A 27,536-nucleotide genomic window follows, 5' to 3' on the forward strand; every position below is an offset into this window, starting at 1 on the left:
GGAAGGACTGGGGGAAGCTCACTCTTTTAGCCAAACAATCTTCAGAGGAGAAAGACACAAGGAAAGAACAAAGGAGATCCAAGTCCACTCATGGATTCATGGTTGGTGAAAGGTTTATCTGCTTTCTTGGTGTTCTGAAATGTTTCTTAATATAGTCAAGTTTATGTTAACTGCTGTGTGATTGGTTAATGAAAGCTGCATTGCAGATCATGTCAGCAGAATTCCCCAGATTCTGTCAAATACAAATAGGAGTGATTAAATCAGGACTCAAAAAATGACCAAGAATGTTTCCAAACTGACTTAAAAGTCTTCTAAGTGACTCAAAATAATCTTTGAAATGTTTAAAGAATCATCCAGAATGACTCAAAATCTGTCAAAAAATGACAACAGTTTTCTTAAATTAATCAAAATATTTCCAGTGATTCAAAAAATCTTCAAAATGGTTAAAAAAATTATCCAAAATGACTTAAAATTTGACAAAAATCACTCAAAAATTTGTCCAAATTCTCTAAATTTTGCAAAATATAAATAGTAGTGATTAAATCAGGATGCTGTCCTCAGTTTGTGTGGATCTACTGACAAAAAATGTTTCCAAAAGGGTAGAATATGAAATTAAACTCGGTAACTAAAGGGTGGCTGTAACTAAATATGTTTGTCTTCTGTCAATTATTGTTTTCCAGACTCAGCTTTTGCTGTTTGAAAGACGTTTCTGAGAGAGGAGCTTAATTGATCAATAATTGGTCAATAAATACACAGAACTAGCCGAGCTTTAGCGTATTTGTTGCTATATTAACTATCAGCTGTGATATTTCTGATCAGTTAAAGCTGTTTTTCTCTCGTTTGGAGTTTTAAAATGTGCATCTGGACAGTTACATCTATTTTTTTTCCTTCATAAATTTGTGATTTTAACATTTCTTTTATTTCAGATTATTTTTGTCTCTTCTGTTTGGATTTTATGGCTTTGTGCAGTTATACATCCACACATGGGATATTTTCCATCCTACGTTGTTCTGTATTTTAGACATTTGCATGACATGCAGCCGGCAAATCTGCAGGAGCTGAAGAATGAAGGCAGCAAGGTGTAGCTTCGACACTCTCTGTCTTCTTATAACCTGGGAAAGAGAAAGTTTTTAATATTCCGGCACAGCTTGTGCACATTAATTGTGGTTGTTCGGGGTATTTTAAATGAGAGCCAGTAATCAAAGGTACAGGTGTTGAATTGTAATGTGTTTTACACACAGCTTGAGCGAATTTAACCTTTTTTTTTTTTTTTTTTACTCCTTTACTGCTACAGTAGAAGCTCTGCAGCAAACATATATGCTGTATACTATACACTGAATTAGTATTTTGAATTAGCACTGAATTAGCATTGAAATAGCACTGAATTAGCACCGAATTCACACTGAATTTCTACTGAATTAGCATTGAATTAGAGCTGAAATACCACTGGATTATCGCTGAATTAGCACTTAATTAGCATTGAAGTAGCATTGAATTAGCACTAATTACCATCGAAGTAGCACTGAATTAGCATTGGATTAACACTGAATTATCATTTGATTAGCGCTGAATTAGCACTAAATTAGCACTGAAGTAGTACTGTATTAGAACAGAATTAGCACTAAATTAGCATTGAAGTAGCACTGAATTAGTACTGTATTAGCACAGAATTAGCACTAAATTAGCATTGAAGTAGCACTGAATTAGTACTGTATTAGAACAGAATTAGCACTGGATTCCAGCACAGCTTATGCATATTAATTGTGTTTTTTGGGGGCATTTGAAATAAAGCCCAGTAATCAAAGGTACAGGCCTTGAATTGTAATGTGTTTTACACACAGCTTGAGTGAATTTAATTTTTTTTTTATTCCTTTGCTGCTACAGTAGAAGCTCTGCAGCAAACTTATATATCTATATATTATATATATGCTATATACTAATACAGTTGTCTTCTTTCCAGTCACTGTTATTTACTGCATATATCACATTTAATACAAGTGCTTTCCAACTGAGGAATAAAATAAGAGACATAAATAGTTTTCACTGCTTTAGAGTTATTTTATTCTGAACAAACTACCAAAATAAAACTTTTTCTCCTTTTTACTGGAAATACTTTAAGACTTTATGAGGAATAATCTGCCTACTTAACTGTTAATAATCTTCATTTAACTCATCTGTCCCCGTTGATTACAGTCTTCATTTATTCTCCAAACACATGGCGTAAGAGAAAGCAAAGAAAAACAGGTGTTATTGCTGAGTGCAGGTGTTGTGAGCCACATTATTGATGATTTTCAAGTGGCTGGTATGTTTCATTATTACAGTAAACTGAGATATTACAGCTTAATTGGAATCCATGTACAATGTTCTGCTGTCTGTTAACCTGCATCTGAAAATAGTCCCTAATAAATGCAGAATTTATTCCTGTGGGCTGAGAGTGCATCTGCTTTAAGAAATTAAAATGCATTTTCCCTGAGAAATCTATCAACTATTTGTAGATTATTGTTCAGACTTGTGTGTTCTGTTCATCATTATCCCAGAAAATATGTTTTTGTTGCAAGACCCTTTAAACAATTGATTGTCGATGAAAAATTCACAGTAAATGTCTTTATTTAGATGATTTATTATTATTATTATATTTATTATTTAGGTGAGCTGATTTCATTCTCATTTTTATTTCATTCTGCTATAAAACAGATTAGGGCAGATGGTGTCATTTTGGCACTGACTAAAGTATTTATTTCAATCAATGAAAACTGTTTACATAAATTAAGTTGTGTGTGTGATGGGCTGCTGCTAAGTGGAATTTAAAACTCTGGGCTAAACTGGTTGTTCTTTATTGGTTTGCTGGTAAAGTTAAGATAACGATGGCAAAACAAACAATGCAAGTTTGTGCAAAGAACAGTATTGGAGGAGTCACTAAACTAGCACTGAATTAGCACTGAAGTAGCACTGGATTAGCAGTGAATTAGCACTGGATTAGCACTGAATTAGCATTGAATTTGCACTGAATTATGAATGAATTAGTATTAAATTAGCACCAAATAAGCACTGAATTAACATTGAATTAGCACTGGATTAACACTGAATTGACATTGAATTAGCACTGGATTAGCACTGAATTGGCAATGAATTAGCATGGAATTTGCACTGGATTTGTACTTGATCAGCATTGAATTTGCACTTTATTAGTACTGAATTAACAACGTATTAGCATTAGATTAGCACCGGATTAGCAGTGAATATGCATAGAATTAGCACCAAATTAGCATTGAATTAGCACTGAATTAACATTGAATTAGTATCGGATTAGCATCGAATTAGAGCTGGATTAGCACTAGATTTGCACTAGATTAGCATTGAATCTGCATAGGATTAGTACTGAATTAGCATTGAAGTAGCCTCAGATTAGCACTGAATATGCACTGGATTAGCACTGAATTAGTGCTGAATTAGCACTGTTGCTGAGGGACCTGAGCTGACATTTAGCACAGCAGAAGCTCAATGCAGTTTTTTCATTCTTACAACAGAAAAGTTGCAAAAGGAACGTGGAACCAAACTATCAGCCTGCAGTAGAGCGTGATAACTGTACTGCAGAGATGTTAGCGCCATGCTAACGGTTATTACAGCCTGCTAATGAGACTTTTCTCAGTGGTAAATCTGATATGAACAAGACTAAAAGCCTCGATGTCAGGACATTGGACTGACGTGAAATCCTGTTTTTTTTCGACAGTGAACCCAGACGTCGGCTCCTCATCCTGTAAACCTAATTATGGATTAACGTGACCCCAAGAAGACGCTAAAGGTAGGACTGAAATGGTTCTGTTTTGTTCAGCAGTGGTCAGTTTGTTGGCTGTTGTTAGCTCTGTGGTGCTGATGTTGTGTCTGTAATGTTTATAGCTGATACTGCAGGAGGTGTTTCTTGGTTGTAATTTGATGAGAGTCCGATTGATTCTGGATTCAGGGTTTGGTGCCAACACTGATGTTTGTAGAAGTTGGAACTTTGGCATTCGTCCCTTTCAATCTTCACTGATAATGTAGGTGTTGCGAGGTTTGTTTGTTTTTTTTTGCTGCATTCATTCACTAGAGAACAAAAATGACATAAAAAATTGAGGCATTAAATTTGCTCTTGCAACACAGTTCCAAACATTATTTTATGATATATCAATATTTCATTTGATTTGAAGGGAGATTTAAAGGTTTACTGTGCAATCATATTTCTGTTTAGCTTTATATAAACATGGCAGATGTATCTGTAATTTAAAAAAAAAAGCTATTACATTTAACATCTGGATACAGGAACTATGTCCTGTTGGAGCTTGCCATAGTTATAAGTCATCAAGAATCACAGAAGACTTTATCATGGTGCCCCTTTACTAGCTAAACCCCCACAATGCTCTCTGTTTGCCAACATGAAGGCGTCCTCTGGTCTCTACAGTTTTAACCCTCATGCGAGTCAAAATTGACCCAATCTAAAGTTTGAAAATGTGAGGAAAAAAATATTTTCACAGTGAAACTTCTGATGTCCACGTTTTCAACATTTTTGGGAAATCTTTGAACATTTTTTTGGTGGAAAAAAAAATGTTAAAAATGTTTCTTAAGAACATTCACAAAAAAATCAACCAAAATCCAATGAGATTCGCTGGATTTTGGTTGATTTTTTTTTTTGTGAATGTTCTTTAAAAATGCTACAAGTTTTACTGATATATATGGAATCGCTTTAGATATTTTTAGGATTTTTTTTTTTTTTTTAAAGATTTTTGCTCATTTTTTGAAAACAATTACAAGAATTTTCTTGCCAAATTTGGGGGATTTTTTTTAAAAATACATTTTTTAAGGGAAACTTTTGAGGAATTACTGGAATTTTCTTCCTGTAGGTTTTGCAAATTTTCAGAAATTTGTGGAATTTTTTTTGCTGAATTTTTGGATTTTTTTCAGACAAGGATCAATATTTTTTGGTGCCATAAATGAGGACAACAGGAGGGTTAAACAGAATTGCTGTGCCACCTGGTGGCACAACCAGGTACTACAGCTGATCTGCAATACTTGAAATGTGTGTATTATGGAGGAAAACAGTATTTAATACAGTCATTTTTAGATCCATGCATTATCTGTGGAAAAAAGAAAAAACACAGGATAAGTCTAGATGCTAAAGATTGTAGTGTAATCAAGATTTTCCCAATTTCCGCTTGCAAAACCATAAAAACACCACTTGATTTTTCTATAAAAGCTGCTTTGTGTCGACCGGCCTGGTGGGATAAACAAACGCTGGATGTTACGGCATCCTTCATCGACACATCCGTCTGCTAATTTCAATTGTGTCAGACTCCCAATCAGAAAACACGGCGCTCGGCCGCCATAGAAGTGCTCTCCTGTAAGTAATTACAATGCATTAGAGCAGCTTAGCCCTGCAGAAACACTTCACTGAACTCCACGAACCGAAGCCCAAAACAAATCTGAATCATTTGAAAAGCCGTGCACCAGCCGACTCTGGCGTTCAAAGGGATCCCCACTCGGTAATTTCTGCTTTATTAAAGCGGGTTTTGTAATGAATGAGATCTGCCAGGTTAATCCTGGGAAACACATCAACTCCACACCTTTTCATCAGCCGGAGCTGCTGTGGTGCATCAACGGGATTTCTAGAGACGCCCTCACATTTTAATTTGGATCTGATCTCGACGGTACAATAAACATGTTTTATTAAAAAAAAAATAAAGCGAAACAACCATACCAATCTGGGAGTTTATGTGTTATAAAACTTGTGCTGTGGTTGCAGACAGCAGAGCGTTCAAGCTATTAGGATGGAGAAAATCAATAACAACAACAGCTAAAAGCACCAAGCAACACAAAGACGAGTCTGAGAGCTGACATAAATTTAAAGGAGGCAGAGTACATGTGTAATATATCTGTTTATAGTGCAATTAAACAGACTGTTTATAAAAGATATTTCACCAGTCTCTGCTAAATACCAATACAACTGGATCTGCACTCTATTAGCACTCAATTTCTACTGATTTTGTACTGAATTAGCATTGAATTAGCACTAAATTAGCGTTCAATTTACACAGATTTTGTACTGAATTAGCATTGAATTAGCACTAAATTAGCACTCAATTTCCACTGATTTTGTACTGAATTAGCACTAAATTAGCACTGAATTTCCACTGAGTTTGCACTGAATTAGCATTGAATTACTATTTAATGACCAATAAATTAGTGCTGAATTGGCACTGAATTTCCACTGAATTAGCACTGAGTTTGCACTGAATTAGCATTGAAGTAGCATTGAATTAGCATTGAATTAGCACTGACTTGGCATTGTGTAAGCACTGAATTACCATTGAATTAGCATTTGATTAGCACTTAATTAGCACTGGATTAGCACTGAATATGCACTGGATTTGAACTGAATTATCAATGCATTTGCACTGTGTAAGCACTGAATTAGCATTGAATTAGGCCTGGAGTAGCACTGGATTAGCACTGGAATGGCATTAAAGTAGCATTGAATTAGCACTTGTGTATGAACTGAATTAGCACTGAATTAACACTGAATGATCATTATATAAGCACTGAATTAGCATTGAGTTAGCACGGAATTAGCACAGTATGACCTACCCTTGAATATATTCGTTCAATAAAGCAAATACTAAAGAAATGCAGGACAACAATAGAACTGAATTAGCACTGAATTCACATTGAATTAGCATTGAGTTGGTACTGGATTAGCACTGAATATGCACAGGATTTGTACTGAATTATCATAGGATTTTCCCTGGATTAGCACTGAATTAGCACTGGATTAGCACTGAATTAGAATTGCGTTAGCACTGGATTAGCACTGAATATGCACAGGATTAGCACTGGATTAGCACCAAATTAACCCTGGATTAGCACTGGATTAGCACTGAATTAGCATTGCACAAGCACTGAATTTGCATTGAGTTAGCACTGGATTAGCACTGAATATTCACAGGATTTGTACTGAATTATCAATGAATTAGTATTGGATTAGCATGGAATTTCCTCAGGATTAGTACTGAATTTGCACAGGATTAGCACTGAATTAGCATTTAATTAGCCCTGGACTAGCAGTGGATTAACGCTGGATTAGCCCTGAATTAGCAATGGATAGGCACTGTTACTGAGCTGACCTGAGCTGGCATTTAGCATAGCAGAAGAGACAATCAATAACAACAACGATAACAGCTAAAAGCATCAAGAAACACAAAGAGGAGACTGAGGGCTGACAGAAATATAAAGAAGGAAGAGTACATGTGTAATGTATCTGTTTATTGTGCATTTAAACACACTGCTAGATAAGAAAATCCACCAGTTTCTGTGTACATAAGCACATAACGGTGTTGTCCAGTGTTGTAATAGTTGGCCGATGATTGCATGTCGTGTTGCACTGAAGATTAAACGTGCTTTGTTTTCTATGACCGTCCAACTCGTGCATGTATGACTTCCCTCGAGGATTAGGTTCGTTCAATAAAGCAAACACTAAAGAAATGCTGGAGGACAATAGAATCACGAGTGGATTTTCAATAAAGGACTTTAATCTCAGACGGTTCAACAACAAGTGCTTTTGTTATTAGCTTGAACTGCTAAAGATGAGCAGGATGATGCGGCAGTCTATGAAGAAAACATTTGTTTTTTAAGGGTTTAAAGGCAGAGAAGGAGGTCATTTTTTCACATTGTTGGCCTATGGTTCTACATTAACCTTTAAGTATGGTGTAATCTGAGTTGTTTGACGGGAAACTAGACTTTAAGACCTTCTACTGGCTCTGTTTTTAGGCTTTAGCCAACTTAGCCCATGATGGGAGATTTCATATACTGAAAGTTGCTGTTCAAATCCAGGGTAAAGCCACAAAAGCATGTTGACTTTTCGCATGAAGTGTATGCTTGAGCTACAGAAAGACGATAAAAAATGAAACAAATGACAAAAATGAGACACAAAATGACAAAAGCGAGAAACAAAACGACCAAAAAATCGACCAACAACACGAGCGAGACAAAAATGAAACACAAAATCACAAAAACGAGAAACAAAATGACAAAAGTCAAACAACAAAAACAAGACAAAATATTTAAAAAATGAGACGCAAAATGACACAAGAATAATTAGCAATGTAGTATCTTACTTTATGATCAAAACAACAAAAGTCAGACAAAAAAGACAAAACAACAACAAAAACAAGACAAAATATTGCAAAAACGAGACACAAAATGACAAAAAATGAGACAAACGACATGACACAAAACAAAAACAGAGACAAAAAGTTACAAAGCCACAAAAAATGGAAAAACGAAAAAAACAAGACAAAAAATTACAAAATCGAGGAACAAAATGACCAAAAAATAGACAAACAACACAAACGAGACACAAAAAACACAAAGCGACAAAAACGCTACACAAAATAATGAATAAAGCAAAACACAAAATGACAAAAATAGACCAAAAACACAAGCGAGAAACACAAAAAAAACAAAAATGAGAAACAAAATGACAAAAAAAAATGAGCAATATAGCATTTTGCTTTATGATCAAAACAAGTCAGACAAAAACCCAAAAAACAACAAAATTTACAAAAATGATATGTAAAATGACAAAAATGAAACAAACAACACAAAGCAAAACGAGACAAAAAAATAGACAAAAAAACTCACAAAATGACAAAAAGTGGACACAAACAAGACAAAAAAATACAAAAAAGGACAAAACGGCAAAAAACACAAGTGAGACAAAAAGGAAACACAAAACAACAAAAACACGAGACAGAAGTCTGACAAAAAAATGACAAAAAAACAACAAAAACAAGACTAAATATTACAAAAATGAGACAAAAAAGTCACAAACAAAAAAATGACAATAAAGAAACAAAACAATGGAAAAAATTGCCAAAAAACCCATGAGACAAAAATGAAACACAAAATGACAAAAACGAGAAACAAAACGGCAAAAAAAGATAAAAAAAACCCAACAAAAAGAAAACGTATTACAAAACCAAGACACAAAAGAACAATGAACAATCTAGTATTTTACTTTATGATCAAAGCAACTTGTCATGGTCTACAAATTATTTTAAATCTATAGTTTTACTAATTTGCAATCTGCAGTTAATGTCTTCTCTGGAATTTTTACACTGTACAAAGTCAGGTCGGATTGGACCCTCTGGAGGACCGGTTTTGGTCCACGGGCTGCATGTTGGACACCCCTGCCACAGAGGACAGACGTGTATCTGCAGTACCTTCTAGACATTGTTACTGTCCACATTCATAAATCCAGCACAACAACTTTCTAGTTTGAGTCATCGTTATGCTGTCATTGCGTCCTCCCACACGGGGCGCTGCAGTCCCCGAAGGTCCGAACACCTCGTAGAAATCGACGCTGTTCGCTCCTCTACAGTGGAAACCTGTTTTTCTTTGCAGCTGAATCCAGGATGAACTTGGATCAGTTTGTTTCCCAGAGCAGCTCGCTAATAACAGCCAGAGATGTGCATCATTAATTCATGCGTGGTGGGGGTGGCAGTTGAGATGCGTCGACGCCTCGGAGGAGGGTAATTAAACCAATGCAGCCGTTTCCAAGTGGTAAAGTACGGCTGGCGCTGAGGCGTCGCGGGAGTCCAGATGCATCTGTTGATGCTGGCGAGAGCCCCCCCGCAATTTAATCCAACCCTGAAACTGACACTCATGCCAACGCTGAGCTTCAAAGAGCTCTCCGGCTGCAGGAGGGGGTCAAACGTGGCTTCCTCCTGGGCGCTCCGCCAGAAGCAAACCTGCTCTCGGCTCGTCTTATCGCAGGCGATCCCCTCGACGATACTCGGCTCGCTCAACACCAAAGAGCATACTTATCCGACAGCTCATTACTCGTATACTTGTTTACATTGGAAGCATGTGGAGAAGCTGACAGACATGTAAAAAACATGTATTTGTCTGTTGCACCGTGTTACTATCATGACACTTTTCTGCAATGTTTGTCCTCGTTTCAGCTTCATACTAGTGAAGAAACTACAAGTATTTGATGCGTTTGAATCAGTAAGTGCAACATTTAGGCCCCGTTTACACAACAACATTTCACCCACTCAGTATTTCCTTTGCCTTGATGGGTTTACACAATAACGGAGTGAAAAAAATCTGCGTTTACATTAGAATGCTGTAGTATGCATGCCAGGCTGGTAGTCAGTGATGTAACTTTGTAGAGGAACGCTACTGATACCGGTTCCTCCACGGACCAGAAGAAGTACAGTCGCCGATGTAGAGGTGGGCTGATTATATGACGTGTACAGGGGGTCCTCGGGTTACGATGAATGGCGTTTCGTCATTACGTTGGAACTGGTTATGGGCAGGTCCTCGGTTTGTGACGTCCTCGACCTACGGCGTTACATCAAAACTGCTTATGGGTCCTCGGTGTACTATCTACGGTAATTCATCGTTACGTCAGAACTGGTTACGGGTGGGTCCTCCCTTTACACCGTCCTCAGCCTACAGCATTTCGTAGTTACGTTGGAACTGGTTTTGGGTGGGTCCTCGAATTATGTCGTACGACGTTCTATTGTTACGTTAGAACTGGTTATGGGTGGGTTCTCAGTTTGCGACATACACCATTTTGTCAGTACATTGGAACTGGTTACGGGCGGGTCCTCGGTTTACCATTTATGGCATTTCATCATTTTGTTGGAACTGGTCACTCGCAGGTCCTCGGTTTACAATATACGGCGTTATATTGGAACTGGTTATGGGAGAGTCCTTTGTTTACTGCCTGCGGTGTTTCATCGTTACATCGGAACTGGTTATGTGGATCTAGTTGGAGCGGATGAATACATCATCACACAGCACTATAAGGATATAAAATTTGATAAAAAAATTTATAAAATTTGACTCTGGAGGCCATGTCATGGTTATCTTTGTTTCTTTAGCCTTTTGAGTTCTGTAGTCTCAACTCTTAATTCTCTTGAGTTTCTTGTTGGCGTAACCACTTCATAAAGGCGGGACGGGAGATCATTGTAAGCGTTTTATTGACTAAGATCATCACAACGACGGTAAAACTACCGTATCGCTCCACTGCCCACTCGTTTATTTCGACAGAACATAACACTTGGCAACACTCTTCCTTGTGGCTGCGTTTGCAAGCCTACGAAAGCCTCACAGGATAACAATTAAGTCGAACAATTTAACCATTTCACTTTACTTTCACATATCAAATGTCTGTATTTCAACAACAAAAATGATTATTTCCTAAATTGTAACAACACTTCAAAATGCCGCTTACAGGCCATATTCAAAAGTTTCCATTTTAGGTCGTCTAAAACGCCAATTCTCTGTAAAAGGGGGGCCGAAACGCAACGAAACCTTTTCGTTTCATCCTGAAACCGTCGTAAACTAGCCCATAGACCAGCATGACTGCAGTTAGTCAATGTGTTCCATGATGCTGAAAATGTTTAGACATCAATGTTTTACTGTTTCTGTTCATTAGAGCAAATGTTTATGTTCAGTAAAACTAGTCAGTCCGGTAGAAGCGTCTGACCAACACTTTTAGCTAATTATTTTTCACTTAAAAGCTTTTTCTCTCTCTTAATATCATCTAACTCCATCTCCTCCTCAAAATGTGCCTCCAAACTCAGTAAATGAAGTCATTTATTACGTTTTTTAAACAATTTGCAGCTTTAACTGAACTGAACAGTAACTCAGACACTTTATTTTTCAGAACTTCTACCATTAAATCTGGGCTTTAAACCCACCCACACCTCTTCCATCCCTGCAAAACTAAACGCCGACACATCAAATGCACTCGACAGGTTGCAGATGAGACGCCGTTTTCTCGCATTAATGCATCTGCAGCCGCGTTGATCAGAACCACCTACTAAACTTCTCTTTTGCCAAATTTCCCGCTTTTAAAAGACTCTCTCGCTGACGTGAACTTGGCTTCGTCATGACAACGTCCCCCGGTCCTCAGCTGTCATTACTCGACAGCTTTGTACATTTTAGGAACAAAAAAATAAACTTTGCATTTGAGTTTCCACATTTTTTTATTTTGCATTTTGATGTTTCTGCACAAATTAGGATCATCTGACTGGAAAAAAGTGACTTTAGTGGTGGAACAAATACAAAGATTAACACAAAAAAAGCTGAAAATCTTCACAACTGAGTGAATTCTTAAAATAATCCGCTTAGTCTGAGTTTCTTTTATTATCACACAAGAATAAAACTTATTTAAAGCTGCGCAAAATGGAAACCTGTTTAGATTATTTTTTATTGACTTCTGCAGCTTAATATTAACTTTTGGCAATTCTCTATTGTCAGACAAGAGCTTAAATATTAAACATAAATTATGCAAAACCCTGGATTATGTTTTAATACTTGTGCCAAGGTTTTTAAATTTCTTCCTTTTTGCACATTGGTTTTATTTAGTCGTATTACTCTTAATTTGTTTGTGCACATAGAAGCCTCTAGAATCCCCAGTTTAGAAAACAAAGTAAAAGATGTTCTATCAGACAGACTTCTCTTGTAGATCAGTCACTGAAACTGGTTTTCTTTCTGTACTGAGCAACAAATAAGTCGTTTTGTGTCTTGTATTTGTCATATTCTGTCTTGTTTCTGTCATTCTGTGTCTCGTTTTAGTCATTTTGTGTCTTGTTTCTGTCATTTTCTGTCATTTTAAATTCATTTTGTCTTGTTTCTGTAATTTTCTGTCTTGTTTCTATCATTTTCTGTCTTGTTTTTGTCATTTTCTGTCTTATTTCTGCCATTTTCTGTCTTGTTTCTGTAATTTTTTGTCTTGTTTCTGTCATTTTAAATTCATTTTCTGTCTTGTTTCTATCATTTTCTGTCTTGTTTTTGTCATTTTCTATTTTGTTTTTGTCATTTTCCGTCTTGTTTCTGTCATTTTGTGTATTGTTTTTGTCATATTCTTTCTTATTTCTGCCATTTTTTGTCTTATTTCTGCCATTTTCTGTCTTGTTTCTGTCATTTTTTGTCTTGTTTCTGTCATTTTCTGTCTTTTTAAATTCATTTTCTGTCTTGTTTCTGTCATTTTCTTTCTTGTTTCTGTCATTTTCTTTCTTGTTTTTGTCATTTTCTGTCTCGTTTCTGTCTTTTGTGTCTTATTTTTGTCGTTTTATGTCTTGTTTTTGTCATTTTGTGTCTCATTTTTGTCATTTAATGTTTTGTTTCTGTCATTTTGTATGTTCTTTTTGTTGTTTTCTGTTACATTTCTGTCATTTTGTGCCTTCTTTTTTTGTCATTTTGTCTTGTTTTTGTCATTTTCAGATGCATTTGTCATTTTGTATGTTCTTATTGTCGTTTTCTGTTGCATTTCTGTCGTTCTGTGTACCTAATTATTTAAGATATTATGCTGATAAAAAAAAAATGTTCCCACAATTACAGAGACATCAATGAAAAAAATAATACCAAAAAAAAGGAGATTTAAATTTCATTTGAACTGTTTTATTTGAGGTCATTGGGGGGAGACACAAGAGAAAAATGTCATTTTAGGGGGAACTCCAGACTCATTTTGTGTTTTAAAAATATTTTCATTCAACATTCTTTTCTCCTAGTGTTTTTTTGATTTCGTCTCAAGACAAGAACATTTACACAGGAACTGCATGTTTTAGGATTTTGTACATGGATTATTTGAAGTTTGATAGGTGGGACGCTCCAACTTTCAGCTGCAGATTTCCCATTTTTCTCATAAAAACCTGCAGACTTTGCCAGGTTTGCGTTTGTGAAGCATCGTGAAGCTGATTGATGCAGGTTTAGAATCCATCTGCATGTCGAGTCGTCTTTAAAGCTGAATCACCTGAAGCTGGAATTCTGCTGAAAGACAATCGACCGGGTTCCAGAGCACGTCTGCTCTTCTGCAGATTGATTTGACCTGCAGGGGGAAAAAAAATAAAATAAATAAATAAACAAAGCCTGAGGGTTGAAGCTGGTAAAAAAAGCGTGTGGCGGCGCCTTGATGAATTAGATGTGCCACAGAGCATTATTTTTCTCTGATGTGTTTCAAAGCAATCGGTCCAGAGGCACTTTGTCATCACAGTCTCACTCCGGGAGGAGCTCATAGAAAAATATTTCCTCACAGCGACGACGAATCTGATGGAGAATGAAATCAAAGTGGGTCCAGACGTGCACTCGCTTTGTAGAAGTCACAACCATAGATACTAGTTTGATGTAGATTAAAAAAATATTTAAATCATCAATTAAAGGCAAATGAAATATGATAGTAAAATAAAATAGATAAAAAATAATAAAATCATCAATTCACCACAAAAGAAACATAGTGATAATTTCATTAAAACACATTATAAAAAAAATAATAAATAAATCATCAATTAAAAACAAAAGAAGTATGGTGATAAAATAGATTTAAAAATAATAAAATCATCAATTAAAGACAAAAGAAATACGGTGATAAAATAAAATGAAATAGATGAAAAATAAGATTATCATCAATTAAAGAGAAAAGAAATGATGATAAAATAAAGTGTAATAAGTTTTAAAAAAAAATAATAAACTCTCCAATTAAAGACAAAAGAAATACGATGATCAAATAAAATAGATTTAGAAGAAATATGATAAAATAAAATGAATGAAAAAAATAATAAAATCATCATGAATTAAAAACAAATAAAATATGATGAAATGAAATAAAGTAGATTAAGAAATACTAAAGTCATCATCTATTAAAAAAGAAAAGAAGTATGATGATAAAATACAATAAAATTGTTTTTTAAAAAAATCATCAATTAATGACAAAAGAAGTTTGACAATAAAATGAAATAAAATAGATTTTTTTAAATAATAAAATCATCAATTAAAGACAAGAGAAACATGATGATCAAACAAAATAGCTTTAGAAGAAATATGATGATAAACTAAAATACATTAAAAATACTAAAATCATCAATTAAAGAGAAAATAAATATGATAATAAAATACAATAAAATTGATTAAAATTATAAAGTTATCAGTCAATGACAGAAGAAATATGATGATAAAATAAAATAGATTAAAAATTATAAAAATTACGAATTTAAGACAAAGGAAATTTCACAATAAAATGAAATAAAACTGTTTTTCTTAAATGATAAAATCACCAATTAATAACAAAAGAAGCATGATGATAAAATACAATAAAATAGATTAAAAAGTTGAAAAAACTATCAATTACAGGCAAAAGAATTATGATAAAATGTAATAAAATACATTAAAAATAATAAAATCATCCATTATAGACAAAAGATATATGGTGATAAGAAATCATCAATTAAATGCAAAATAAATAGGATGATAAAATAAAACATATTTAGAAATAATAATAATAAAGTCAACAATTATAGAGAAAAGAAATATGATAAAATAAAATAAATTTAAAAATTATGAAATCATCGATTAAAGACAAAGGAAATATGATAAACTATTATATAAAATTGATAAATTTATTTCAGTTGTTTTTCTGTTTATTTTTTTTTAATTTAGTTGCATAAGAGCGTAATTTTTTTTGTTTTGTTTTGTTGGTTTTGTAATTTTATAAAGATCTCGTATCTTTTCTGGGAATTTCACATTTTATTTTGTCATTTTAATGACTGCCGAGTCCAATTCCTGCTAGAAGAAGAAGAAGAAGCTGGGAGCGCAGCGAAGCCCCGATTAAGGCGGTATTAGCGGGGCTTTTAATTTAAATCCGGGGCTTTTTGGGTGTCAAACACAAAAGCGGCCGTACGGATTTGTGGAGATGAGTGGAGTTACCCTGCCGTCGGGAAGCGTGACACCTGCTCTATGCTTTTTCTGCACATTCTATGAGAACATGCTCTCTGATCAAACAGAAAACACTGAAGGTCTCGGACACGACTCTCCGGCTGATCCGGCTCCATAAACGGCTCCCTGAGCGGCAGCTTTGAAGTCCTCGTTATCCGCTGGAGATGGAGGTCGCCGGTCACTTCCACGTTCTCTCCTCCAATCACAAACAGGCTTTGAACTCGACTCGTGGATGCATATTTAAAGGATCGACGTCGTGACGGCAGCCTGACAGCCAGAGAGGATAAAGGACAGTGGAGAAAGAGCATATCTGATGACAGCTGCAGCAGGACAGAGGTTTAGTTTGAAACGGAATGAGTGATGAACAGGTTCGAGCTGCTGCTGGCTTCAGGCCTCACTGGCATCTATCTACGCTGACGAGTAAATAAAATAATCATGTCTTTAAACAGTATAGTGTGTGTGTGTATATATATGTGTGTGTTTACAGTCAAGGAAAAAATGATTAGACCACCCTTGTTTTCTTCAGCTTCTTCATTTTAATGCCTGGTACCACTAAAGGTACATTTGTTTGGACAAATATAATGATAACAACAAAAATAGCTGATAAGAGTTTAATTTCAGAGCTGATATCAGACATTTTCCATGGTTTTCTAGATAATAACCAATCATCAATAGCTATGGGATTGTTCTGCCAGAAACAGCTTTTAGGATTCCATGTTTTCTTTTCTGTCTGTTTTAGTCCCATGATCCACACAGGAGTTAGTACTGATTCATAACCATTGTTTCTGATGACTGCAGCCATGCATCTTGGATGTTCTCCACCAGCTCTCTGATCACAGCAGCTCATTCCTGTTGCACTAATTCTAACTAATCTGCTTTGGTTTTGGGTTTGTGGTTCTCCGTTTAGCGTTTTATGATTTTCAACAGGTTTTCAGTTGGATTTAGATCTGGTGATTGAGCAGCCAAGGCATGGTTCCAATGTTCTGGTTCTCCATCCAGGCTTTAACTGACCTTGGTGGAAAATCCAGTCATTGGAGGCAGGAAAGAGTTTTCCAGCTGATGGAAGAAGACTGTTTTCTAGAGTAGCCCCAAACATGACCTGGTTCATTCACCCTGTTCCATCCAGACTGAAACTACCCCAGATGGTCACTGATCCACCCCCATGTTTTACTGTAGGGGCAGACAGTCTGGTTTGTAGCTTCTCCAGGCTTCCTCCTAACCAGTAAGTTGGCTGGATGGACATCAACTGAAAACTGGATTCATCCCTGAAGAGAACCTTAGTCCAATCATCAACAGTTCAATCCTTGTGATCCCAGCAAAGAGTAACCAGCTTTCCTCTGTCTTTCCTTGATGAAGGGCTTCTTCCTGTCCTGTGTGGCTTCAGACCAGCTTCAACAAGTCACTTTTCCGCTTTCCAACTGTCCTTGCTGAACAAGTTCCCATTTCTCCACAGTGCCCACTCATTTTTAAGGTCCCTGGAATCTGAGGATGATTCCTGACACAGGAACTGATGAGTGATGGTCATCTGGTGGATAGAAAGACGTTTCCTGACCAGCTAGCAGTTTGGTAGAACCATGTTGGGCTTGTTTTTTCTTGGTGGAATGAACGGCTGTCTGGGAGATCTTCAGTTTTTGCCAAGATGGCTGCCTTTGTGGCTTCATAACTCTTTAGTTTTAGGCGTTATGTGAGAGCAGACAACTTCTGAGTTGTGCTACGGCTTGAATGTCAGCAGGAAACCACTCTAGACCTTTGCATGTGCTGCTGATGACATGAAATGTCCTCTTATTTACTCTGGGAATACAATGAAGCTGAAGCAGGTCAGATAGGACATAAAGTATGATGGAATCAGCTGCATTTTTTGTCCTGTTCAATGTAGTCTTCAGGTAATATACATTTAGTGGTACTAGGTATTGGAATGAACAAGAAATTGAAGAAAACAGTGGTGGTCTAATAATAATCAGCATACTGCAGCATGTAAATACCTTTTTGTGACCATTTTCTTCCACATTATCATCATTTTAGCGGTTTGTTAGTGATAGAGTTTGGCCTCTATATATAATTACTATACATAATATCACATCTACAGCTAATCAGTGGGTTCAGACACAGTGTGGTGAATAAAGTGGAAAATCCTGCAGCTGAACCCAGCAGAGACCAAAGAGGCTTGTCGTCCTCGGCTGTTCTGTCAAAGAGACGCAGATGATCAGAAAGCTGAATAATCTCAGAATAACCAGATTCCTGCTCCTCATCTGAAGAGTTTCCTCACAGATGATCAAAACCAGAGCGTAGATCTGAAGCTCCTCCATCTGTTTAATGAACTTTTACCTGCTGCTCACCTTTAGCTGATCCGCTAATGAGGCCACCACAGGAACATGATTAATTTAACTGATTAGACCGAGGAAATATTTTGTTCCAATCATCCACATTAAACATCAGATAATTAAAGCATATAAAACCAGCACCCTGTACAGGATTGAAGCTGGACAGAATCAAATTTAACGCTCTTTGATGTCGAGTCGGTCGGGTTTTGTTGCTCAGGTGGAGGTATTAGAGGCAGCAGGGTCGTGTTTTTGAAAAATCAACAACATACCTACCAGCTGCAACCTCCACCAGGTGTAGAAACTACAGGTAGAAGGACTAAGGAGCTCCAGAATCAAGAGATACAGGGACAAACTTTGTTTTAAGATTGAAAATGAAATTAAAAAACTACAGCTATATAATTAAAAAAAAAAGCAAAATAAAAATACACAGCAAAATAAATTAAAATAAAAATATAGCAAAATAAAAAAATCAGCAAAATAAAATAAAAATATAGCAAAATAAAAAATACAGCAAAATAAAATAAAAATATGGTAAAATAAAATGAAAATAATACTGAATAGTAAAACAGCAAAATAAAATACAGCAAAATACAGCAAAATAAAAAAAATACAGCAAAATACAAATATGGTAAAATAAATGAAAATACAACAGAATAGTAAAACAGCTAAATAAAATACAGCAAAATAAAATAAAAATTATGGCAAAATACAACAGAACAATAAAAATCTTGAAAAAATAGAGTACAATAAAAAAAACATAGCAAAATAAAAATACAGCTCAAAATAAAATGAAAATACAGCAAAATAGCAATACATCAAAAATAAAAATGCAGCAAAACAAAGAAATACAACAAAATAAAAAACACTGCAAAATCTAAATAAACTAAGATTTAAATAGACCGAAATAGAAGAACAGAAAAAATAAAGCAAAATAAAATTAATTCCATTTTGAATTCTTTTGAACAAAATTTATAAAATAAAACAAACAAAAGGAAACACATACAAACTAATCAATATATACTAAAAAATAAAAACAAAGTTTGCTCATCAGGAATCCAGCGAATCTTTGGATTTATTTGATTTTAATTTTTGTAGGGCCATAAATTTAGTTCAAGATGAATCCATTTAATCCTCATAATTAATAATACAGAAGGGTTTTATCTTTCATATTTAATTAACCGTTTAAATGTACAGTTTATTGCTGTAAATATTCTTGTTGGATGTGACTGTGATGTACAGATTTTATTGATACATCATCTAGATGAGTACAAATCAGAATCCTGGCAGACTGATCAATAATTAAACTCATCACATTCAGTTTTCATCCAGGAGTTCATTTATAAACACGTTGTTTTGTCTCTTTGTGGCTGATTATTACAGAGAGCTCAGTGGGAACATTGATTCTAATCAAACTACATCCTCATCTGCAGAATAAAAGCGTTCATCTACTGCCATGTTTCATAAATACCTCCCACTTCAGATGTTTTTTTTTTGTTGTTGATGTTTGTTTTTTCCACATCTAAAAGCTTTGGGTTTCTGTAAACTGCTGCAAATTGCAGTTTCAGAGAGCAGCAGCTCTGATAAAAGCCTGTGGTCGGCTGCAGCGTCAGGCCTAAACGGAGTGGACAGGAAAATGTGTGGATTTATTGATCCTCTGCTCTCTACAGTAATGAACCAGCTCCATGTTCCACCAGGAGTGGGCCGAGAGAGCCACGCTTCGGATGGAATAATCAGCTGCAGTCGGCCTCTGATGTGAATTATGCAACAAATAAAGAGAAAAAACAATAAAACACTCAGAGGTTCTCTCATATTTCAAGGATTTCAACACATTTCTTCCTTTTTATGGATCTTTAAGGTGTGAAAGTCAGTGTTTTCAGGAGTTCAGTGGTTGGTTAGCCCCATTTTGGCCTAAATATTTTAGAATATAATGCACATATTAATATATTTATGTTATCTGAATAAAATGCAAAGTCTGATGAATAAAATGAAACATATTGTGTGAAATCCAAACTGAAACTAGCATTTTTGACAATAATGTATGTATTAATGCACATTATTTTTCTTTCACGTAATCACAAATATCTGTTTGAAAAAACATATTGCATATAATATAAAACAATGTAATATAATTCAATATAATTGTACTGTTTATAACAGCAAATATTTGTATTTTCTTATTTTATTCTATAATCGCAGTTAACATTTATTTTTTCCTATGATTTTACCAAATATCTGCAATTTTCTAAAACAGGAAAAATATGTAAAAAATGTTTTAAAATTTTAAAAAATAAAATAATTTCAATAATGTATATAAATACACATAATTTTTCTTTCAAATTATGGCAAATATTTGTTTAATTTTTAAAAAAATTTACACACACATTGTAAAATTTGCCATTTCAAATCCCTAATATGCACATTTTTCTTTCAAATTACTGCAAATATCTGTAAAATAACAATATATTTGCAGATTTAAACAGTAATAATTGTAATAAAAAAAGTCCAAATTTACAGTCAAATGTAAAAAACTGAATTATATGTGTTATAAAGATACAGATTTTGATAATGGAGTAAATCTGTGTCATTTTATGCACCTCAACTCTCAGATTTTCTGCATATTTATCATTCTTCATCCACTAACGGAGGATTATTTCACCTCATCACAGATTTCTTTAAAGTCCGTTTAACGGCTGTGTGTGAAAAGCAGTTTCTACATGGCTGAATATTACTGTCTGTATTTAATTAAGTTCCAGCAGTAGCGCGTTAAACTACGCCTGGAGAAGAATTAAAGTTAGCCAGGATGCCAACCGACGGGCTCGGAAGAGTCTTTACTTTCTGCTAAAGGTCAAACTGAGGTTGGTTTCTACGTTTACTGCAGGATGTATTTAAACCCAACGGAGGCTTCAGAAAACACCTAAATGTGGATCGTGATGAGGGAGAGCAGCACTTTAAGATCTTTTTGATGTTACCTTACCTTCAAAGCACATCTTCCTGATGGACTCAGCAGAAAACATCAGCTCTGGGGTTTTTAACGTCTTAATTGGCTCAATAAAAACACCTCAGGACCAATTTCTGACACGTCGAGACACATTTTATTTTCCTCAGCAGACTGACGTTGCCATGATTCACCCAGTAACGAAGGTAAAGCACAAAGGAAATCCCTGAAATGAAACTTTAGCCGTTATTTAGCAGTAAAATGTCTATTTTTAACAGGTTCAGGGAGTTTAATTATGAAGATTTGTAGATTAAAAGCTTGTTTCTTAATTAGTTATTAAACAAGCTTTTGGACACTACAGATTTACAACATTTTCAGCTGTTATAAAAAATAAAAATAATTTACACTTTAAAACTAAATCCCAATTAAAAAAAGGGAAAATCTGGCTTCAAAGGTACCAGAAAAAATACTTTAAAATGGTAAAATATTGTAATGCTCAAAAACCATGAAAACTGTGAAAAAAAATGGGAAAATATCTGTGAAATGGTGACATTTTTAGGTGTTTTCAATTAAGCAAAACTGACTGAAAACTAGGGGTGTATGTGGAGAGATGGTGTTTTAAGTAAAATAAATATAGAGGGCCAAATACTGAACCCTGAGGGATGCCTTAGAATGAAAAATGCAATAGAGGAGGTATAATTAATGTTGCTATCAGTTTATTGGTGATGTAGAGCAGAATATCATTGGCATAGTGGTGTATATGGAGAGACGATGTTTTAAGTAGGAAAATAAATAGTAAAGGACCAAATATTGAACCCTGAGGGATGCCTTAGAAGAGATAATATGCAATAAAAGAGGTACAATTAGTGTTGATTTACCCAGTAAAGTAGTTCAACCACAAAGGAAATCCCCGAAATGAAACTTTAATCATTATTTAGCAGTAAAATGTCTGCTTTTTTAACAGGTTCAGGGAGTTTTATTGTGAAGATTTGGAGAATAAAAGCTTGTTTCTTGATTAGCACCACATCGTCTCTTTAAGTTTCGAACAATGCAGATTTATTTTATTTTGTAAAATATTGTAATCCTCAAAAACCAAGAAAATTATGAAAATATTAGAAAATATCTGTAAAATAACAAAATTTTTGAGCTGATTTCAATTAAGCAAAACTGGCCGCAAACTATTTTTACTATTTTTAACAGGTTGTAGGTGATTTTACCAGAGGTGGTCAGCATCATGAGGAGATAATTCAGGCAAAAAAATAACTTTTGTCAAAAAATGACTTAAGCTATTATTTTAGGAAGGTAACAATATTCATAATAAAAACTAAATAGTACAAGTTACATTATTTCATTATTTTTTAAAAGTATTTTCACAGTTCGTTGTTTCTTTTAGTGTAGGCATTAGGAACAGAATTAGATTTTTTTTATTTCTTTAGATGAATTCCATTTTTACTACCTTTACTAAGTTCTTTTCACATATTACAGTTTTACAAAATTGCATAATTGGAATCCATTTTCATTTTCTCCCAGCTCCTTCTCCACCATCAATGAAAATAATGATGCAATAATATATTTTGTAACCATAGAGCTCTTCACAGTATACTCAGAAGTGCTTCACACAAGTAACAAACACTCTAAAAGCAGAGAACACACTGAAAGTACATTAACAAGCAGCTGTAAAGTCGCGAGTTCTGAGTAGCTTTTTGAGTGTCGACAGATTAGTGTAATCAGGAAAGTGCTTTCAAAGAGAAATCCAACAGCTGGAGAAAGTAAAGCTGGAGAAGAGGTTGGTGAGGATGTTGGTAAACAGGAAGCAGCCCAACCATGCAGGAGGCGTTGTGAGTGAAGAGAATGAGCTTGAATTGCATGTGTTGCGAGACGAAGAGGCAGCGAAGGTTCCTGAGGCCAGCTGAGTGTGGAGGCGAGCTGCAGACTTCTGGAGTTTTATTGAATTATTAAGGACCAAGTGATGTAGCTGTCATTGGAGTCGAGTGTGGATGAAATGGAAGCATGGCAGGGAGGCAGTTTGTGATGACAGGAAGTTGTTGTTGCCAAGAATTACTGTCATTGACGATGCATCAAGGAAACAGAATGGAGATGTGAATGCTGGTGCAAGGATATATTATGTACAGTCTAAATTAGTGAGTTAAATTTGCTGCAAAGCGTGGAAGAAGTTTCAGTGACAATCAATTTGTTGGTGATGTAGAGTAGAATATCATCGGCATAGCGGTGTATGTGGAGAGATGATGTTTTAAGTAGGAAATAAACAGTAGAGGACCAAGTATTGAACTCTGAGGGATGAATAGGAAAGAAAAAAATATTCAACAGAAAAGGTACAATTAGTGCTGGGATCAGTTAAGTGGTGGTATAAAGCAGAATATCAGCAGCATAGCGGTGTATGTGGAGAGATGATGTTTCAAATGGAAAATAAACAGTAGAGGACCAAGCATTTAACTGTGAGGGACACCTTAGAAGGAAAATGCAATAAAAGAGGTACAATTAGTGATGTAAATCAACTGTTTGTCATGGAATTTAAACCAGTTGTGAGGTTCTGATGCGGGAGTAAAGAATGTTGTTTATGTTGTCAAAGGCATCAAGGAGGATGGTGAAACAGACTTTGATGATGCCGGTTTCTGTATAAAATCCTGCTTTATGAAGTTAAAGCACAGTGCTGAAAATTAAGTTAAAGTCTGAGTTGTGAATTATATCCATGACATTGCACAGCTGTTTAATTTCTGCCTCAGATACAATAAAATTATGTGTAATTAAAAGCTGAATATGTAATTTTGACAAAATAGCAGCTTTAGTTTTCTCAAAGCATTAATTTTGACACTCGTACAAAGATAAACAAACTGATACAGACTAAAACCCAAGACAGGAAGGTAGCTAGAAAGGTTTTACTGGCATTTGATATTACAAAACAAACAAGCAGTGTTACCACAGTGAATCAAGGTGAATTTAATGTGCATTTTGGATTAATAACAGAAAGACTATTTATTGTTGAACTGAAAACAGATCTCAGATCTGAAACACAACAACAGTAGCAGTTAGAAAAGACTAAATTCCAGATATAGTTTAGTCTGGTGACATGTCATGTTGAACTTTAATGTTAGTATTATTGTACACATTTTCACTCAGCAATTTCTTCCTGTGTTTTTATGCTACAAATATATATAGAAATATATGTATATATTGGTCCAAATTTGCCAAACATTTTCATTTGTCACCCCGGTGCTTCTGACCTTTAACAAATCTGTCTTTGCATCTCTTGGTGGCCCAGCCAGGTAGATAAAAGAGGTAAATTTGACATTAGAACACTTTAGTTTACCCTTTTCAATCTCATTTTGGGCCATGAGCTGTGCTGCTGTACCTAGATAAGGACTAGAGGCTTCTCTGTGCAAGAGTGGATTTAGGGAACGTCCGTAAACTTTTGCTTGTATTGATGTTTGTAATGCATTTAAGGGACATCTGTAAATTGCAGCTTTCTAAAATAATAGCGGTTATTCAAACATGAGCCTCTTTATGCACCTCCATGGAAAGTAAATTATCAACCTGTAGGAAACAATTATATTTATATATATTGTATGCATTTTGCGATGGATTTGTTGCAGAGAAAGCATTTCCGTTTTAAAAAAATCACTTCTGTACATAGAAACTGGCAAAAAAAAAGAGATTATTTTGGTGCTAAAAGGTGCATTAGGTGCAACAGGTTTGCAAACACAACCTGTAGCGTTGCATGTAGGAGAAGGAAAAAGGGTGAAGGTGAGCTGATGATAGTGAAAATGTGTTAATAAAACTATTTCAGAGGCTGTTACTGAATCCGAACACATCATCTGTTGATCCACTGAGTGATGTGGGGTCTTGATCTGCTCTTTTTCCTCAACACACTTGAAGTACTAAAACACAATGCTTTCAAATCCTTTTAGCCCTAAAAAAATAAGAATATCTTGCAGCATTTCAGTCTTTTTAGCAGCTCTCCAAACTTTATTAACTAAATCTCATCAGAGTGAGATCAGGAACAGCTCCGAGTTTCTTCAAAGGATTAAAAAAAAACACCAAAAGTTCTTCCCCTCGATGCCTGGCGTTGTGGAAAGAAGTCGCTTTGACTTGTTGCTAGGTTACAGGTGTCTAATATCTCCCACAATATACACAAAGCAGGCTTACTTTTTTTTTCTCTTTTTGTTGCAGCAAGGTGTTGCTGGGTTACCATTGTCAGAGCTTCTGTCACTCAGATGAGAAAAAAAGCTTGGAGTCGGTCGCGTTGCTCGGATGGATCAGCCATCAGGTGGTTTTAAACACGAGTTCATGACCTGCAGGTTGATTAGAATCAGATGAAACAGGAAATCTGACGTCACGTATGAATAATAACCATCATCTTCTGTTGATGTGAGGTTAGATGTAGGAGCAGTTATTATTCATCACTCATCTGTTTTATTATTAGACTCCAGTTGTTTGAATTGATGCAAAGCCTTTCATAGAAATAGTACAAAAATAAAAGAAGCAAAATAATAATTTGAATATTACAATATCAAATCTTTTACAAATTTACTTAGCTAATTGACATATTTTGACAATTTCTTTTAAATAGTAATTATATATAAGTTACTTACTATTATTAAATCCAAAATTAAAATTATATTAAAATATTCAGCTGAAGTATATTAAATATTTATAAGTTCAGGAAATTAATCAATCAGTTAATCAATATAGATTATTTAAATTTGTCTGATTCATTGAAATATTAATTTTTAATGTTTTTAATGTTAAAAATCTAATTATCTCAGTAAGTCAGGGGCTGTTTATATAAAAATTGTCTTTCAGATTTAGTTTATCATCACATTTTCCACCCACGACTGCTCTTCTAATTTATTTATTTTGATCTATTTTTATTCCTCTCGTCTCTTCTTCCAGATGGTCTGATTCTCACCAGCATTATTTTTATTTAACATCTGAACTCAGTTATTTATTGGAGCATAAGACGATGTTTCTGACTTCTGCTGCTGGTAAATGAGGATCATTTTACACGTTGGTTTGATGTGTGGAGCCACGAACAGATGAAAGGAACATGGAGCGTTTATTGGTGTGAAGAAGTGTCTTTATGCAGCTCAAAGAAGAAGAATCTGCAGGAGAATAAGTGGGTTTGTGTTCTGGAAGTGCAGGTGGAGGGCTAAAGACGACTGGATGTTGGTGATCTGATGCTGAGTTTGAAAAGATGCAGCTGAAGACATTTTTACGCTTCGTTCAAACACAGGAGCTGATTCACTTTATTAAAGGAGATTCACAGATAATCAGCAGGAAGTTACGTCTTATTCTGGATCCAGACGACAGATTTAGGACTCAGAATGTTTAAAAACCGCAGCTGTTATTTACTCTTTTACTACCTGGTAAATTAAACTAAATTAAATTAAATTAATCAAACTAAATTAAAATAAATTAAATCAAACTAAATGGAATTAAATACAAAAACATCCGCAATTTTCTGGATTTTTTCTTGTTTATTTTACATTTTTTTTGTATTTCTAAAATGCACAAACGCAAAAATAAAAGTACAAAAACAGACAGAATAAAAATAAATTTCTATGTGTAATGTGATATAATATCAAAAAGGTGTAACTTTAAATGACCATAATGACATTTTTTGACTGGAATAACATAATTTTAATATATATATTTTAATTTTTTAATTTTTAATTTATATATTAATTTATGATATCTATAAGGATTAGCAGTTTTTCAAACTAATATTTATTCTTTATATTATGGATATGTGAAATTTATCTCTCATTTAACCACTAATAGTTTTATATGTATAGAAAAAAAGAAGAATTTTACAGTGTTGTTAAAAAAAGAAAAGAATACAATAAATTGTTAAAATAAACAAAAAACTACAAAAGAAAACTGTTTTCTTTTTAAAAACACTTATTGGCTATTCAGTAATGTAGGTTTTTATTTTTATTTTCAGTCACAATTTAAATTTATTATTTATTTTTGTAATTTTATTGATATATTTGTATATTTAAAACATAACACAAAAATGTACAACTGTAATTATTATTTGCATTTTTTAAAACAACTTTATTGACCAAATTTTCAATGGATTTATGCAACTTAAACATGAGAATTAAATATTTTCATATTTGAATTTGGTGCGTTTTCAGATTTTATTATTGCTAATGAAAATCTGATGTTTTGTTTTGTAATAATGGCAGTATTCTTGGAGATATTTCTCATAAAATCTGTCAGTCATCCATCAAATTGCTTTAAATCTTCACTTCCAGTTTGTTTTTAGCAGTACTTTAGATTTATGTGTCTTTGTGTATGATCTTATTTAGTAACTAAAACAAACATTTCTATTTGATTAAACGACTCAGTTTTAATTGTGGCACATGCAGACTTCCGTACACCGTCTCAGACAGTTTGCATTCAGACCGTTTTCATCATAAATCAGTTTTTATTGCAGCTTTTTCCAGTTTCTCAGCTGTCAGATGAGATGTGACGTGTTGTCAGCTGTAGGTGGACGTTCTGTTCAC

The 27,536-nt window shown here is 34.6% G+C and overlaps 1 long non-coding RNA gene across 1 annotated transcript; it reads left to right on the forward strand.

The window, feature by feature from the left end:
* Positions 1 to 27,480, forward strand: LOC111569284 (uncharacterized). Its single transcript, XR_002746207.2, has 4 exons — positions 1 to 101; positions 3,731 to 3,802; positions 25,195 to 25,291; positions 25,918 to 27,480. It is a non-coding gene; the product is annotated as an uncharacterized LOC111569284 (long non-coding RNA).
* The last annotated feature ends 56 nt before the right edge of the window (positions 27,481 to 27,536 follow it).

The sequence above is a fragment of the Amphiprion ocellaris genome, chromosome 1, assembly GCF_022539595.1.
Source record: "Amphiprion ocellaris isolate individual 3 ecotype Okinawa chromosome 1, ASM2253959v1, whole genome shotgun sequence".
Lineage (NCBI taxonomy): Eukaryota > Metazoa > Chordata > Actinopteri > Pomacentridae > Amphiprion > Amphiprion ocellaris.